Here is a 16,813-nt window from a genome sequence, read left to right as displayed (position 1 = left end):
TTTCAAGGCCTATCCATAGTCCTTAAAACCGTCCCCCTTTATCCATAAGGGATTTATAGCCCAAAGTACAACTATCATACAATTGACAGTTTATGCCCCTTTATTCAATTAATCTCTTTAAGTCACCAAATTAATTCCTAATTAATTTATGACTTATATTAATCAAATAACAATATTATTATTCCTTATATTACTCTCATAATATATTAATAATATTCCTTCTCTCATAATAAATCATCCTGTCAAGTTGCTATGGTGAAGGCAACCCAAAAGGACCATGCACAACCGGGTCAAATACTTGCCTAATATAGTTGCAGCCTTAGACACTATTCCAACAGTCTCCCACTTGGATAAGTCTAGTAACTATATACACAAGTATAATCCGATTAGCAATCATAACTCTCAAAGACGCTGTCAAACTCTGATCTAATCAATCTTGTCCTTCAGATAAGGGATCGTACAGCCCTCTGTTTAGATATCATGCAGACATTTCTTATGGAATCAATTGTCTAGCATTTGGTTTCTCGATCTCAGATTTATTTGACATAGAACTTAATCGAACACATCAATTTAGTTCTGACCGGGCCCGGCACATAAGTCAAATTCATCGAGCGGCCGAGATATCGCTTTTACCCTCCTAGGATAAAAGTAACATATAAACTTCGACTTATATGCATTTACTTATTCATTAATCAACTATACACAACCATACGTTTTATAACATCAGTTACTGATGCGGTTTCGCATTATCAATGTATAACCAATTAACAAATAACAAACCATATATATCTAGGTTTTAAGATCATATGATATTATCGTCTCGCGATCACCCTTTTATCACATTCCATAAGGTGATTCCAGCAAGCGCGGGTTTGTTCCAATGCTCAAAACCAGTTCATAAGCACTCATGAACGTTGCAGCAAACTTTTGCTATGTCTAATACCATTTAGACAATCTACACACCAATTCATGACAATCTTCATTCATACCTACTTCCAACATATGAACGATTGTGGACAATTTGAATAATTCGATTATTCTTAATAAACTCAATTATTTTGGAAGTCAAAACATGCAAAGTGAAACAATAGTTAAACAATTAACATAAGACAGTAACATTACTCATAAATAATACTCTTTTATTTAATCATCAAATGTTAATTACATTTATCTATTTTACGTTTCTAATACTATCTAATCTATAATAATATCATCCTTCAGCCCAATACTCCTAGCATGTTGCAAGTGCCTAACCCTACTCAGTCCCTTCGTAAGCGGATCTGTTGGGTTATCTTCTGATGATATCCTCTTCACCACAAGTTGTCCTTCTTCTACACGATGTCTAATAAAGTGATATTTTCTGTCGATATGTCAAGATCTACCATGATCCCTTGGTTCCTTGGTCAAGGCAACCGCTCCTTCATTATCACAGAAAATCTCCATAGGCTCCTTTATGGCAGGTACAACTCCAAGATCACCGATGAAGTTCTTCAACCATATTGCCTCCTTCGACGCTTTGCTCGCTGCAGTGTACTCTGATTCACACGTTGAATCAGCTACAGTTTCTTGCTTGGAATTTTTCCAAGTTATTTCTCCTCCATTCAGGGTAAAGACCCAACCCGACTGCGAACGGTAGTTGTCCCTGTCGGTCTGAAAGCTGGCGTCACTATACCCTCGCACCTTCAAGTCATCACTCCCTCCAAGGACTAAGAACCATTCCTTCGTCCTTCGAAGGTACTTAAGGATATTCTTGACCGCAATCCAATGGGCTCTACCAGGGTTCCCTTGATATCTACTAACCATGCTCAAAGCAAAGGCTACATCAGGGCGAGTACAAGTCATAGAATACATGATTGAGCCAACTGCGGAAACGTATGGAACTCAGCTCATTTATGCTATTTCAGCTTCGGTACTCGGACTTTGAGTCTTACTCAACTTGGCATTACTTTGTATCGGTAATTCTCCCTTCTTCGAGTTTTCCATACTAAAACGTTTTAGCACCTTTTCTAAGTAAGTGTTCTGACTAAGTCCTATTAGTCTCTTACTCCGTTCTCTCATTATCCTTATTCCCAAAATATAGGAAGCCTCTCCGAGGTCCTTCATAGCGAAGCACTTCCCGAGCCAGGACTTAACCTCCTGCAGAGTCGGGACGTCGTTTCCTATGAGTAGTATGTCGTCGACATACAGAACGAGGAAGCTTACTATACTCCCACTGGCTTTGACATATACACATGATTCATCTTCTCTTCGTACAAATCCAAACTCTTTGACTTTCTCATCGAAGCAAAGATTACATCTACGAGACGCTTGCTTAAGTCCATAAATGGACTTCTCAAGCTTACACACTCTATTTGGATGCTTCGGATTGACAAAACCCTCTGGCTGAGCCATGTAAACATCCTCAGCCAACTTCCCATTAAGGAAAGCGGTTTTGACATCCATTTGCCAAATCTCATAATCATGAAATGCGGCAATTGCTAGCATCACTCTAATAGATTTTATCTTCGCAACTGGTGAGAATGTCTCATCATAGTCAACTCCGGGAGTTTGTGTAAAGCCCTTTGCACCCAATCGTGCCTTATATGTATGTACGTTTCCATCCACGTAAATCAAAAATAATGAAGTATAGGTTTCTCGTAAATCAAAAATCTTTTTGTTATTCCCTTTGTGAGTCATTATAACCATACTAATATGACTGATATGCCTGGTTTGTCGTTTTACAGACATCAGTTTAAAAATAAGATATATGTCACCCTAGACTGGCCTAGTCTAGCTGTAGCGAACAGCTAAGGTGTGGGGTGTGAACCCCGTATAAATATATACACAAACTTCCGCTCTCCCTCCAGGAGACTCTAATTATAACTAACAGGACTTACCATGTACGCTAGGAAGGTACGAATAAAAGCGTCTCACAAGAGCCTTAACAGATTTACTTGAAGCCTATACTTCATTAGTTTTATTAAAAGAAATGAAATTAAAAACTACTTTCTATATGATATTCACCTCCATTCTGGTCTTGGGATTTTAAGACCTGGTTTACGGAAAACTTATACTTCATTAGCTTTATTAAAAGAAATGAGGTTATAAACTATTTTCCGTATTATACATTCTTCCATCTCGGTCTTAGGGTTTAAGACCACAGTTCACCTTTAACAAAATATTGGATTTTTCTGAAACTATATATTTGTACTTTACAAGTGAAGGATATACACCCCATTAGTTTTCTAAAATACAAAACTATGTTTCGTATATTATGTAAACTAATTTTCACAACTTCAGTCTTAGGGTTTTAAGACCACAACCCTCTTTTTATACAGAGAATATAGGATTTTCTGGGAATACCTTATTTCTGATACAAACAAGGATTTTATAACGAGACTCACAAACTACTTTTTATAGAAAATATCGAATTTTATGGAGTTTTACAACGTATTATGAACAAAGATATTACAACGTTTTACCAAAAAATATGCTTATGAACTCACCAACTTTATAGTTGACGCTTTTCAAAACGACTTGTATTCTCAGGGATCTAGTAGACAGGTATTCACCACGTTCGAGGCCCGGTGTCGCTACATTATGTTTTCTACTTTTGTTATTCGTGTTGAACTTTTGAACAGAACAAGTGTTGTAAACAATGTAAACTAAATATTAATGTATGAATGTTTGTGTTGCTATGTTTCATTTATATCCAATTGTTATGATATTGCACATGAAATGATCCGCCCCCGAACATTTCCGCCCTTCCGGTTTGGGGGTGTGACACCCTCCGGTCCCATAACTCGGATTCAGACCCTCCGATCCTAATTAAATAAAGCTCAGAATAATATATCGCATAATCAGAAAGACATAATGCATAGTATCACAAAACTCAGTATAAGCATTCAAGACCCTCAGGTCACACAATGTCACAACTCAAGTAAGTATAGTGAGAAGACACACCTCGTAAGTAAATCGGGTATGTCTCGTACTCAAATCACCGGTCTAGCCTCCGCCTAACATATACTGTAAGTACTCTAATTAATAAACGACCCGCATAGATGTTAGGCTAAACCCACTACTAATTCTCAGAAGGATAAAAGACCATTTTACCCTTCTATGGCCTCTAAAGTCCACAGTTTGACCAAACCCTAAAATTCAACAAAGGTCAACATCAAGCGCGTACGTTGGGCGTACAACCCTTTACGTTGGGCGTACTAATTCTCCATGCATGCATAGGGAATCTTTGACACTACGCTGCACGTATCTGGTAGTACGCTCAACGTACATCCCAAACTTACTTTTCCCACTCTCCTAGTCTTAATCCGTTAAGACCATAGCCATAATCTCAAATATGGACTCACTAAGGGCTAATACTCCATAAAGTTCGTGACTTTAAACATGTGCATGGCTGAGAAAGTCTAAAACCCATAAACTTTCAGTCCTTACTCACAAAAGTGCTCATATATCATGCATGGGGAGATCTTGACGTCCAAGATTACATTTTTATGAGTCCACTCCGCTAGAGACACTTAAAGGGACAAGTATTAGGCTATGGAGTTCAACAAAGTCATAAAGCTTCAAGCTTTGGGACATAAACCCTAAAATGAACCGTAATATGCACAAATCAAAACAATGAGAAAACTTTGAGCTTTATACCTTCAATTGATGCACCAACCACAGGGAAACTCAGATCAAAAGCTTGAACTCCAACTCTATTCTTTTTCAAAGCTCCTTCTTCACTCAAAGAATCCCACAAGAACACTTAAAAACTTAAAATGGCCACTCAAGCTAAGACAATGGAAATTAGGGTTTTGAGGGGAATTGATGACTGGAAATGGTGGCCAGAAATGAGGCCATCATGTTCCTTAAATAGGGACACAGCCCACAATTAGGATTTTCACTATGAGCCTAGTACGCCCAGTGTATGTCACACCCCCAAACCGGAACGGCGGAAACGTTCAGAGGTGGTTGACGTCATGCGTAGTATCACAACAGTTGTATCATAGCAAGCATAGTAAACACAACCAAACATTGAATACATATATGAATAAGGTTTACATTGTCTTAGTACATAGTTTTGTTCATGACAAAAGTAAAATCGAAAGACATGACTCTAACGCGCTGACTTCTCCAAAAGGCTGGAAGTACCTGTTTACTAATTCCCTGAGAATACAAACTGTTTTGAAAGAATATCAGCATAAAGCTGGTGAGTTCATAAGCATTTATTTTTGATGGAAAATGTTTCCTTGAATCCTTTTGAAAAGTGTTCCTCAAGAAAATCCTATATTTTCTTATGAAAATCGTGTTTGAAAAACCCTTCCTTCTATGACATCCAGATTCATACAAGGTATGTACAATCCAAGGAGTCGTGGAATAAATATGAATATCCGTTAGTTACATGTAAAAAACAATTCGTTTATGAATAGCCGAGTTATCCTGGGAAAATCCTATATTTTCCCTAAAAGTTGATGGTTGGTTATCCGTGTACAAGTATCTACCATACTTATATCGGTAAACGTAGTTTTCTTTTAAAAAAAAAAACCCTGGTTACTCCCAGTGAGGTATATTAGCCCTATTTTATAAATAAAACTAATAAAAGAAAATGTGTTGAACTAAATCCTGAAGGTACTATTAATACCCTCCAGTAATCAATTCGGTTATTACTTTGAGGTTAGTTTACTTGATTCATTATTACAAAAGTAAATCTATGCTATCTAGATTGTGAGTGTCATGACCATAACTGACTGGATATGGCCCGCAACGACCGATATCCTTTATGACTTTGTCACTCGTAGACCTGCCGGTCCGACTGTAGCTAGCAGCAAGGTGGGGGATTGTCGGTCCCGTATAGATCTATACACAACAGTCACGCTCTCCCTACAAGAGATTCTGGTCACAAGTGCTAGTCCTACACTTTGTTTCTTGTGGTGAGTGTTACCAAGGACGTGTCTCCAACTTAGAGTAACAAATTTACAAGTAATAATATATAAAATACTTTAGTGATTAACATGAATCCTTTATAAAATGATACATTTTGCTACATGATTCATAAGTTCATTACTCTAGTTTAGAAAACTATTTCTACGAGTTGATTTGTTAATCGTTTGGTAAAACTGTTTTCCATGTTAAAAGAATATTGAAAATATAATTATCTTAAACAAAATAATTTCTTTTGAGCACAAGTTTCCTTGTACTTTTGCTTGTATTCCCCCTGAAAACATGAAAACTCGGAAAAACGTAGGGGTGTGAACTCACCTCGGGCGATTTGAATGAAAGATCGATATGGAATGCAGGATGTTCAAGTGAAGCCTTGAACACGATTTGATCCTAAATAACATGCAATGACACATAAAGGAGTCAAATGAAGGTATTTCTCTACTAAATGTGATGAAGAACCACTCTAAGAACTTAGGACTACCTACATTAAGTGCTAGAAGCTTCAAGGATTGCATGAGGGAGGTGTATGACCACCTTAAAGGTGTGTACGGCCATGGATGTGTGGCCCAATGGGTGTGCGTCCGTACACTCATAAAGGAAGGTACTTTTGTGGTGTTTTCAAGGTCCATAATTGCATCCATGAAGTGTTCTAGGTCCATACTGAGTTGTAGTACAAGTTTAGGGTCTTAGAAATGAGTTTGTGGTCCTAGGGTGTGTGTGTGGTCACACATGGGAGTGTGCTACCACACAAGGGTGTGTGCGGCCGTACACAGATGTGTACGGTCGTACACCCTACATGATGATGTCCAAAAATGCTAATTCTAAGGTGTAGCAAAGCTAGGTTCATGTCCAACTCGAATATGGAAATCCAACTCTCACTTTGGAGGGTCTTTTAGGAGTGTGAGGCCACCTTATGTGGGTGTGCGGCCACACTCCTTCAAAGAGATGATGAACATGACGGGACTCAATGATTCAAGGCTTAGATTAAGTGGTTCTTCAAGCACAACAAGCTAAGGGATGGATTACTCATGTTTTTTAAGCCTTAGGAGGGTTGGTGGTTGAAGAAGCTTGAGAGAAATGGTGTTGTGTGCTGCCAAGATGTTAAAGGAATGAAAGGAAAGGGGTCTACCCTTTATATAGGGGTGGGTGTGTGGCTGGGAGGGGTGTGTATGGTCGTACACCCATGTGTGTGGCCGCACACTCCTCCAAAAGGTGTGTATGGCCCGATTTCGTCACTATATGACTTGCTGACTCGTTCCTAATCTCAACTTTGGGCATGCTCAAGCTTAGAACACTTAAATAAACCCTTAAATAGCACAAGAAGTCAACAAAACAAGTTTAACATTGATTGAATTTGACTAAGTGTATAGGATAGAGGTTTCGGGTTGTCACAGCGTACCCTCGGGTACGCCCAGCGTAGTAGGTGGCTTTTGCGTCCAAAACACGCACATAAGTACGCTAAGCGTACACATGCGTACGCCCTGCGTACTCAGCTACCACCTTTTCTCAATTAAAGGGCCAAACTTGAAAACTACAAAAAAAAAAAAAAAACAAGGGCTAATGAGATATACCTAGTCTCAGGATGTTACAATTCTCCCCCACTAGAATCAGACTTTGCCCTCGAAGTCATCTTTTGGAAATAACTCTGGGTACTGCTCACAAATCTTGGACTCCGGCTCCCAAGTCCACTCGGATCCCTTCCGATGCTACCACTGAACCTGAAACAAGTGCACCTCTTTATTCCTTAAGACCTTCACTTTCCTATCCAAGATCGCTATCGTCCTCTCAATGTAGTTTAGGCTTCCATCAACCTGAATGTCCTCTAAAGGTACCACTGCCGTCTCATCGGCTACACACTTCCTCAGCTGGGACACATGGAAGGCGTTATGAATCTGGCTCAACTCTGTAGGCAGCTCCAATCTATAAGCTACCTTACTCACTCATGCGATCACCCTAAAAGGATGTATCTAGGGCCCAGCTTGCCCTATTTCCTAAATCGGATCACCCCTTTCCATGGGGATACCTTTAGGAGGACAAAATCTCTGACCTGAAACTTTAGCTCTGAACGCCGCTGGTCAGCATTGATGGGTTTTGAGCATTCTAACACTTCCTAAGTGTACATGCAACCCTAATAACCCTGGATCTATGTTTGTCTAATTATCATGCAAAATTGATTTCCAAGGCTATGATCCTATCTAGCATACATGGGGAACAATTTTAACTTAAATAATAGATAGAACTACATACCTTGTTGTTGTAAATGTTCCTTGAAACCTTGTAAGCCTAGCACTCCAAGTGTGATGCCTCAAATGCTTCACACAACACCAGATGCTATGGAGTAAACTTGGAGAGAAAGTATAACACACTAAAATTGGCCAAGCCCTCTTGTTTCACTAGTAGTCCCGATTTTGGGAGAACACATGAGCTTTATATAGTGTTGACACATCTAGGGTTACACCATGTAAACCCTAATGTGTCATGACTCTTCATTTCCATGACCCATGGGTTTGTAACTCCCATGGAGCCTCCATGGAGCATCCAATGGTTTTAACCCAACTTGATTATCCATGGAGCCTCTTAGCCCACTATATAAGTTATGGATGATTTACATAATCAACCCATATATTTAATTAGTTATCTTTTGATCACTTAGTTAATTCTAAAATTAATTCTTGATCAAACTAATTAAATAATATTATTAATATATTAGAACTTATAATATATTAATAACCACAAGTGTTATTTCTCTCATTTAGTCTATCCAATTGCATGGTGCCATGCAACCCAAATGCACCATGCCGGGTCGGGTCAAGTACATACCAGAAATAGTTATGGACTTAGACACCTTATCCAACAGTCTCCCACTTGGATAAGTCTAATAACTATAACTGCAAGTATGATTTCAGGAACCGATCGGAAATCGTAGCTCTTTTCAAGGTTTTTCGGAACTGAGAAGATGATGATACGCCATTTCAGATAAGGGATCATATAATCCTCTGTTCTAGATATCAGCCGGACAAATACATGGAACATAGTCTTGCTTATTGCCTAGCAGTTTGTTTCCTGATTTCTGATTTGTTTGACAAAGAACTTAATTGAACACATCAACTTAGTTATGACCGGGCCCGGTACGTGGGTCAAAACAAAATCATCGAGGGGCCCAGATATCAGCTTCTAATCCAAGAAGGAACAGATAAACTTTGACTCATGCTTGTTCTACTACTTGTTAAATTACACACAAACGCACGTTTTATAACATCGAGTTACCAATGCGGTTTCGCACGTTCAATGTATAACTAACTCATAGTTAACAAGTCATATCTCTAGGTTTGAAGACTTATATGATATTACCGTCTCGCGATCACTCGATATAAATTCCATGAAGTGATACCAGCGAGCGTGGGTTGAATCCAATACTCAGAACTTATGAGCACTCATGAGTGTTGAGGCCATGTCCAACATCTTAGACCTCTACAACCAACTCATGACAGTCTTACTTCATATCTACTTCCAACATATGACTGACTGTGGATAATTTGAATAATATGTAAAACAACATAAATATTCTGGAAGTAAAAACATGCAAAAGAAATAATAGTAAACGATTGACAAAAGATAGTAACACTTTACTCATAAATAAACACAACTTTTATTCATCATCAAATGTCAATTACATTTTACAAATTTCAAAGTTATCTAACCACTAAGACTAATATCATCCTTCAGCCCTATGCTCCTAGCATGCTGGAGATGCTTAACCCTACCCAGTCCCTTCATGAGGGGATCTGCCAGGTTCTCATCCGATGATACCCTCTTTGCCACGAGAAGTCCTTCTTCTATACGATGTCTGATGAAATGATATTTTCTGTCAATGTGTCTGGATCTCCCGTGATCCCTTGGTTCCTTTGCTAAGGCAACTGCACTTTCACTATCATAGAAAATCTCTATAGGCTTCGATATAGCTGGTACAACTCCAAGGTCTCCAATGAAGTTCTTTAGCCACATAGCCTCTTTTGTCGCTTCGCTTGCCGCTATATACTCTGATTCGCAAGTTGAATCAGCCACTGTCTCCTGCTTGGAACTTTTCCAAGAGATTGCTCCTCCATTTAAGGTAAAGACCCAGCCCGACTGAGAGCGGAAATTATCCCTATCAGTCTGGAAGCTAGCATCACTATACCCTACAACTCTCAAGTCATCACTCCCACCGAGGGTAAGGACCCAGTCCTTAGTCCTCCGCAGGTACTTGAGAATGTTCTTTACCGCTGTCCAGTGAGCCTTACTAGGATTCCCCTGATACCTGCTAACCATGCTTAAAGCAAAGGCTACATTAGGACGAGTACAGGTCACAACATACATGATCGAGCCTACTGCCGAAGCATAAGGTATCCGACTCATTTCTGCTATCTCATCCTCAGTACTTGGGCTTTGAGTCTTACTCAGTCTAGTGTTACTCTGGATGGGTAACTCTCCTTTCTTGGAATCTTGCATGCTGAATCTCTTCAACACCTTGTCCAAGTAGGTACTTTGACTAAGTCCAATTAGTCTTTTACTCCGGTTTCTCAAAATCCTTATCCCTAGAATATAGGCAGCTTCTCCTAGGTCCTTCATAGCAAAACACTTCCCAAGCCAGGAGTTAACTTCCATCAGAGTTAGGATGTCATTTCCTATGAGTAGTATGTCATCCACATACAGTACCAAAAAGCTAACTATACTCCCACTAGCCTTAACATATACACAAGATTCATCTTCACTCCTAGAAAAGCCAAATTCCTTGACTTTCTCATCAAACCAAAGATTCCATCTGTGAGGTGCTTGCTTTAATCCATAGATGGATTTCTCAAGCTTACACACTCTATTAGGGTACTCAGTGCTGACAAAACCCTCTGGCTGATTCATGTAAACATCCTCAGCCAACTTTTCGTTAAGGAAAGCGGTTTTGACATCCATTTGCCATATTTCATAGTCATGAAATGCAGCTATGGCTAGCAATACCCTAATAGACTTAATCTTGGCTACTGGTGAAAAGGTCTCATCATAATCAACTCCTGCAGTTTGAGAAAAGCCCTTTGCAACCAGTTGTGCCTTATAAGTGTGTACATTACCATCCATGTCGGTCTTCTTCTTGAAGATCCATTTGCACCCTACAGTCTTACGACCTGGTACATTCTCAACCAAGTCCCAAACCTGATTGTCATACATGGATTGTATCTCGCTATCCATTGCCTCTTTCCATTTAGCAGACTCAGGGCCTGCCATGGCTTCCGCATAGTTGTTAGGTTCATCCAGACCTACTAGTGTCTCATCACTAATAAGTGTCTCACCTTCCGCAGTAATATGGAAACACAAGTAATGATCAGGTACATTCATAACCCTTGTGGAACGCCTCAGAGGTACAACTGGAGGTATAATTGGATCAACAGGAGGTTCCTCCTCAAGTTGACTGCTAGGGTTTGAGGTTCCTTCACCACTTGACTCTTGAAGTTCTTCAAGGTCAATTAGCCTCCCACTGTCTCCTTGGCTTATGAACTCTCTCTCTCGAAAGACAACCCTCCTTACTACAAAGACCACATTCTCATTATGTCTGTAGAAGAGGTAACCAAAGGATTTTTGTGGGTAGCCGATGAAAATACACTTCTCGCTTCGAGGTTCAAGCTTGTCATGAGTCTCACGTCTCACGAAAGCGTCGCAACCCCAAACTTTGATGTGGGCTAGACTAGGAACTTTTCCAGTCCACATCTCATGAGGTGTTTTGGCAACCTTCTTTGTAGGGACCAGATTAAGGATATGAGTGGCAGTCTCTAAGGCATATCCCCAAAATGAGATTGCTAGCGTAGCTCGACTCATCATGGAACGAACCATGTCCAACAAGGTTCGATTACGCCTCTCAGCTACACCATTCAACTGTGGTGTCCTGGGAGGTGTCAATTGTGAGACAATCCCACATTCCCTAAGATAGTCGAGGAACTCTGAACTAAGATACACACCACCTCGATCAGATCGGAGCATCTTAATGTTCCTGCCCAATTGATACTCGACTTCCTGTTTAAATTCCTTAAACTTTTTGAAAGTCTTTGACTTATGCTTGATTAAGTAGACATATCCATATCTACTATAATCATCCGTAAAAGTCACGTAATAACGATTAGCATCCCTTGTGGCATGTTTGAAGGGTCCACACACATCCGTGTGTACAAGATCCAACAAACCTTCACCCCTCTCACACGAACCAGTGAAGGGTGACTTTGTTATTTTTCCAAGCAAGCATGATTCGCAACTATCATTTGACTTTAGGTCAAATGACTCCAAGACTCCATCCTTTTGGAGTTGGCCTATGCGTTTCTTGCTTAGATGCCCAAGACGACAATGCCATAATGATGCTTTATCCAAGTTATTAGAAGAATCAATACACAATACATTATTTCCTAAGTTATCTACAACAGACACAGCTTCATACACACCATCACAAGGTAATTCTTTAAAATAAAACACATTATTAAAGAAAGCATTTATTCCACCAGTTTCATTATCAAAAGAAAAGGTAAAACCTTGTTTATACAAAGCATTAAGGGATATAACATTTCTTTCCATTTCTAGCGAGTAACAACATTTATTCAAATCTAAAGTAAATTCACTACTAAGCAACAAAGTATAAACTCCAATCTTGGTGACAAGTGAAACTTTCCTATTCCCCATGATTAAGTTTATCTTTCCATGCTCCACATTCTCACTTCTTCTTAGTCCCTGCATTTCAGAACAAATATGAATACCGCAACCGGTATCAAGGACCCAAGAGTTAGAATAGAGTGAACTATTAGATGAGATAGTGTAAATACCTGCATGGTTGGGTTTAACTTTCTCATCCTTCAAATCTTGATGGTACTTTGGGCAGTTACGCTTCCAGTGCGCCTTTTCATGGCAGTAGAAGCATTCAGCTTCTTTGGGATCAGAAGAAGGTGTAACGAAACCTTTCTTGGTTCCGCTAGAAGAGGAGCCATCAAGGGTCTTACCCTTGGTACCCTTCGAAGGGTTCTTTCTCTTCTTCCCTCTACCTTTCCCGATTGCCAGGACAGGTTCTGAGTTTGGAGTAGTAGCAGGAGTGGTCACAACCGAATTACCTTTAAGACCTGATTATGCGGTCTTTAGGAGTCCCTGAAGTTTGCTAAGTGTAACTTCCTCCTTATTCATGTGGTATGTCATGCGGAATTGATCATAACACGAAGGTATGGAGTGCAAAATAATATCTATTACTAACTCCTCAGGGAAGTTCACATTCAACTTCATCAATCGATCCACATACCTTTGCATTTCTGCATGTGGCTTGTGATGGGTTCGCCATCTTTCATTCGGGTTGTGATCATAGAGGAGATGATTTTATATCGCTCTTGACGAGCACTTTGATGGTAGCGATCCATCAAATCCTGGTGCATCTCAAAAGGATAGTAGTCCTCATAGGACTTTTGGAGTTCGGCTGTCATGGTGGCCATCATGATACATGCCACTTTGGTAGCATCTCTTTCATGTGCCTCATATTCAGCAAACTCCTCAGGAGTAGTAGTTGGCTCAGGCACCTTGAGCTCCTTGTCAAGAACATATTCCTTGTTCTCGTAACGAGTCACCATCCTGATGTTTCTAATCCAATCAGTAAAGTTAGATCCATCAAAGATGACTCTCCCACAAAGGTTCATGAGAGAGAAGGAGCCTGCAGGGTTTGAGCCAGGAGTAGCATTGTTGGAAGACATCTGAAAATAAGGAAAAGGTTTAGTTTAGATATTGAAATAGTCCTTAATAAAACACCCAAATGTAGAATTAAGGCTAAGATCCAATCACAATATATTATAACCTAGAAGAGGGATGCCGTAATCCAAGTTATAACATATTGGAAAGGTAGGTGAATGACGATTCACCAATTTTCACCATGAAAATGAAATATAAATTATTAGGTTTTTATTTGGCTTTTTAGAAATTCCTAGATTCTTTGAGATTCATTGAACTTTTCAATGGCAAGTTTCAATCTCGAGTGTGTCCTTCATGTTTTGTGACTGGGATACCGAGGATCACAAAACAAGGTGTGAAGTAACCATGCAAATTACTTGGTACCATTAATGTTTTTCACTTAATCGTAGTGCCGGTAAACCACACGCGCTCCTTCCGACCTCATGAAAAACTTAAGTCACCCTTTGCCTTTGTGACCCATTTACATGATTTTGGGCCCAAGGAATAGTAATAAATGTTATTGGGCCTCCTATGACCCAATTTCATATTTAAGGGACCCTCAATGGCTTTTAAGTGCTATTGGTCCTTAGTAGCCCATTAGTACTGCTAGTAAGGTCCAAGTAAACAAATACAGGTTAATAATCAATAGTAATCAAGTCAATTGGGATTTAGTGAGTAATAACGGGTGACACCAACGTGTGTCGGTCGTAGTCTGTAGTTATAATCAAAGTCTCCTGGAGGGAGAGCGAGAGTTTGTGTATAGATCTATACGGGGGTGACTCCCCCACACCTCAGCTGTTCGCTATAGTTAGACTCGGCCAGTCTAGGGTAACAAAATCTTAAGATCAATTCTGGCGTTCACCAGAGTGCCAAGACAGACGAACTAGTCATTATCATGCATGGTTATAACGACTCACATAAATAAATCCAATATAAATCAAGTAATCAAGGTAATTCAAAATCATTCATGAGATGGATAACCATTCAAACCGTTATATGATATTTTTATTTTGGAAAACATCGGGTTTTCCGGGGAAGTTCAACATTTTCACTTTTACGTATAATACAAAGTTTTTCAATTATACATGTTTTGAAATCATCATGCATATATTTACGGATCTTCGCACCTTTTTATAAACAATGGTCTTTTCAGAAAATATTGGATTTTCTGGGTTGTTTTCATTCAAACTACACAAAACATTTTCATATCAAACCTGCTTATGAACTCACCAACATTCCATATGTTGACCATTTTTCAAAATAACTTGTATTCTCAGGTAACAGGTAAGCTGAGGGATAAGTACCAAGTATGTTAGTGTGTTTTGCTTTTGAAAACTATCAAACAATTTATGTATGGATTGTAATGTTAAAACAATGTACTTGATGTAAACAATGTAAGTTGTAGTATATTGATGCATGGTGATGTTTATGTTATAATTCATGTATATTCATTGTGATGATGTTCAATTTAAGTCACACGAGCCCTCGGACGTTTCCGCCGTCTGGTTCGGGGGTGTGACACCTGATATAGATGCATCACAGTAAACTACGAAGTCCTCCACTCCCCCGGGGAGGGCCAACACTGGAGCTTCGCACAGTCTTTGGCGAAGAGTCTCGAATGAGGCCTGCTGCTCGGGCCCCCAAGCAAAAGTAACACCCTTCCTGGTCAATCTGGTAAGAGGAACGACAATCTTGGAGAAATCCCTGATAAATCTCTGGTAGTAGCCTGCCAGGCCAAGAAAACTCCTGATCTCGGATGGGGACCTCGTCACCTCCCATCACATAAATGCCTCATTCTTGGTCGGGTCGAAGAAAATCTCATTCTGATTAACGAGGTGTCCTAAGAACTAGATCTCACGTAACCAGAAATCACACTTGGAGAATTTGGCATAAAGCCTCTCCGTCCTCAATACTCCAAGAATCTCCCGAAGATGCTCCTCGTGCTGCTCTCTGGACCTCGAGTATAACAAAATGTTATAGATGAACACGATCACTGACCGGTCCAACATGGGCCTGCACACCCGGTTCATGAGATCCATGAACGTTGTCGGTGCATTGGTGAGTCCGAAAGGCATCACCAAAAACTCGTAGTGCCCATAACGGGTCGTAAAGGCCGTCTTCTGGATATCCTCCTCGCAGACTCTCATCTGATGATACCCATATCTCAAATCAATCTTGGAAAACCAAGACGCCCCCTACAATTGATCGGATAAATCGTCAATCATCGGTAGTGGATAACGGGTCTTGACCGTCAGCTTGTTCAACTCCTGGTAGTCGATACAGATCCTGTGTGAACCATCCTTCTTGTTGACAAAAAGGATTGGTGCTCCCCACGGTGAGCTACTCGGTCTTATAAAGCCCTTCTCCAGCAGCTCCTGGAGCTTCGAGGATAACTCCTGCATCTCGGGCTGCGTAAGGCGATAAGGTGCCTTGGCAATAGGCACCGCGCCCGAAACCAAATCTATCCGAAACTCCACCTGCCTATCGGGAGGCACACCCGGTAACTCTTCAGGGAAAACATCCTAGAACTCACACACAACCGGAACATCGGAGATAGAACTCGACATCTGAGTGGCAAACCTCATATCCATCACATATGCTAAAAAGCCCATACATCCCTGATGTAAACTTTGCCTCGCCCTGGCAGCAAAACAAAAAGTTGATCCAGATCTGGTCCCCTCGCCATACACAGTAAGCACTCCTCCACTAGGGTCTTGTATGGTCACCATCTGACGCTCACATTCAATCAAAGCTCCAAACCAGCTCAACCAGTCCATGCCCACTATGATACATACATCACCCATCGCTATCGGCACCAGATCTATCGGAAACTCAACATTGAAAATCTCCAATACACATCCACGGAATACATCGGTGGAAAAAATTGCATGCTCATCGGCAATAGAAACCCTCAGTGGTCGACTCAATCCCTCGCGTCTGACACTAATGTGACGACTAAAGGATAGAGACACAAAAGATCGACTCGCACCCGAGTCAAATAGCACTAAAGCAGGCATAGAACTCACAAGAAAAGTACCTATACACAATATAAACACAAACAAATCTCAAAATAACGTAAATAAGGAGATACGTACCAGCAACAACATCAAGCGCTGCACGGACCTCCTCCGCAGTAAACTGGAAAGCTCTCCCATGAGCCCTCAGTACCTCGCCCTTCACC

At 40.3% G+C, this 16,813-nt stretch overlaps 1 long non-coding RNA gene across 5 annotated transcripts in view; it reads left to right on the top strand.

Annotated features, from left to right (window-relative positions):
* The window catches only part of LOC145053832 (uncharacterized), a 36,534-nt gene that overhangs the window by 10,671 nt on the left and 9,050 nt on the right, over window positions 1-16,813 (top strand). For 2 of the 5 annotated variants that reach the window (XR_013684613.1, XR_013684614.1), the window contains exon 4: window positions 14,910-15,051. The exons of 1 other annotated variant lie outside the window; for it this stretch is intronic. This is a non-coding gene — a long non-coding RNA (uncharacterized LOC145053832). Of the gene's footprint in view, window positions 1-3,528; window positions 4,804-14,909; window positions 15,052-16,813 lie in introns of those variants that run through there. 2 more of the 5 variants (XR_013684615.1, XR_013684616.1) reach the window with 1 other exon arrangement.

The sequence above is a fragment of the Lactuca serriola genome, chromosome 5 (genome assembly GCF_051521515.1).
Source record: "Lactuca serriola cultivar US96UC23 chromosome 5, Lser_US96UC23_V15, whole genome shotgun sequence".
In the NCBI taxonomy this organism is placed as follows: Eukaryota; Viridiplantae; Streptophyta; class Magnoliopsida; order Asterales; family Asteraceae; genus Lactuca; species Lactuca serriola.
Note: the sequence above shows the minus strand (reverse complement) of the source record. Positions and strands in the feature narration are given on the sequence as shown.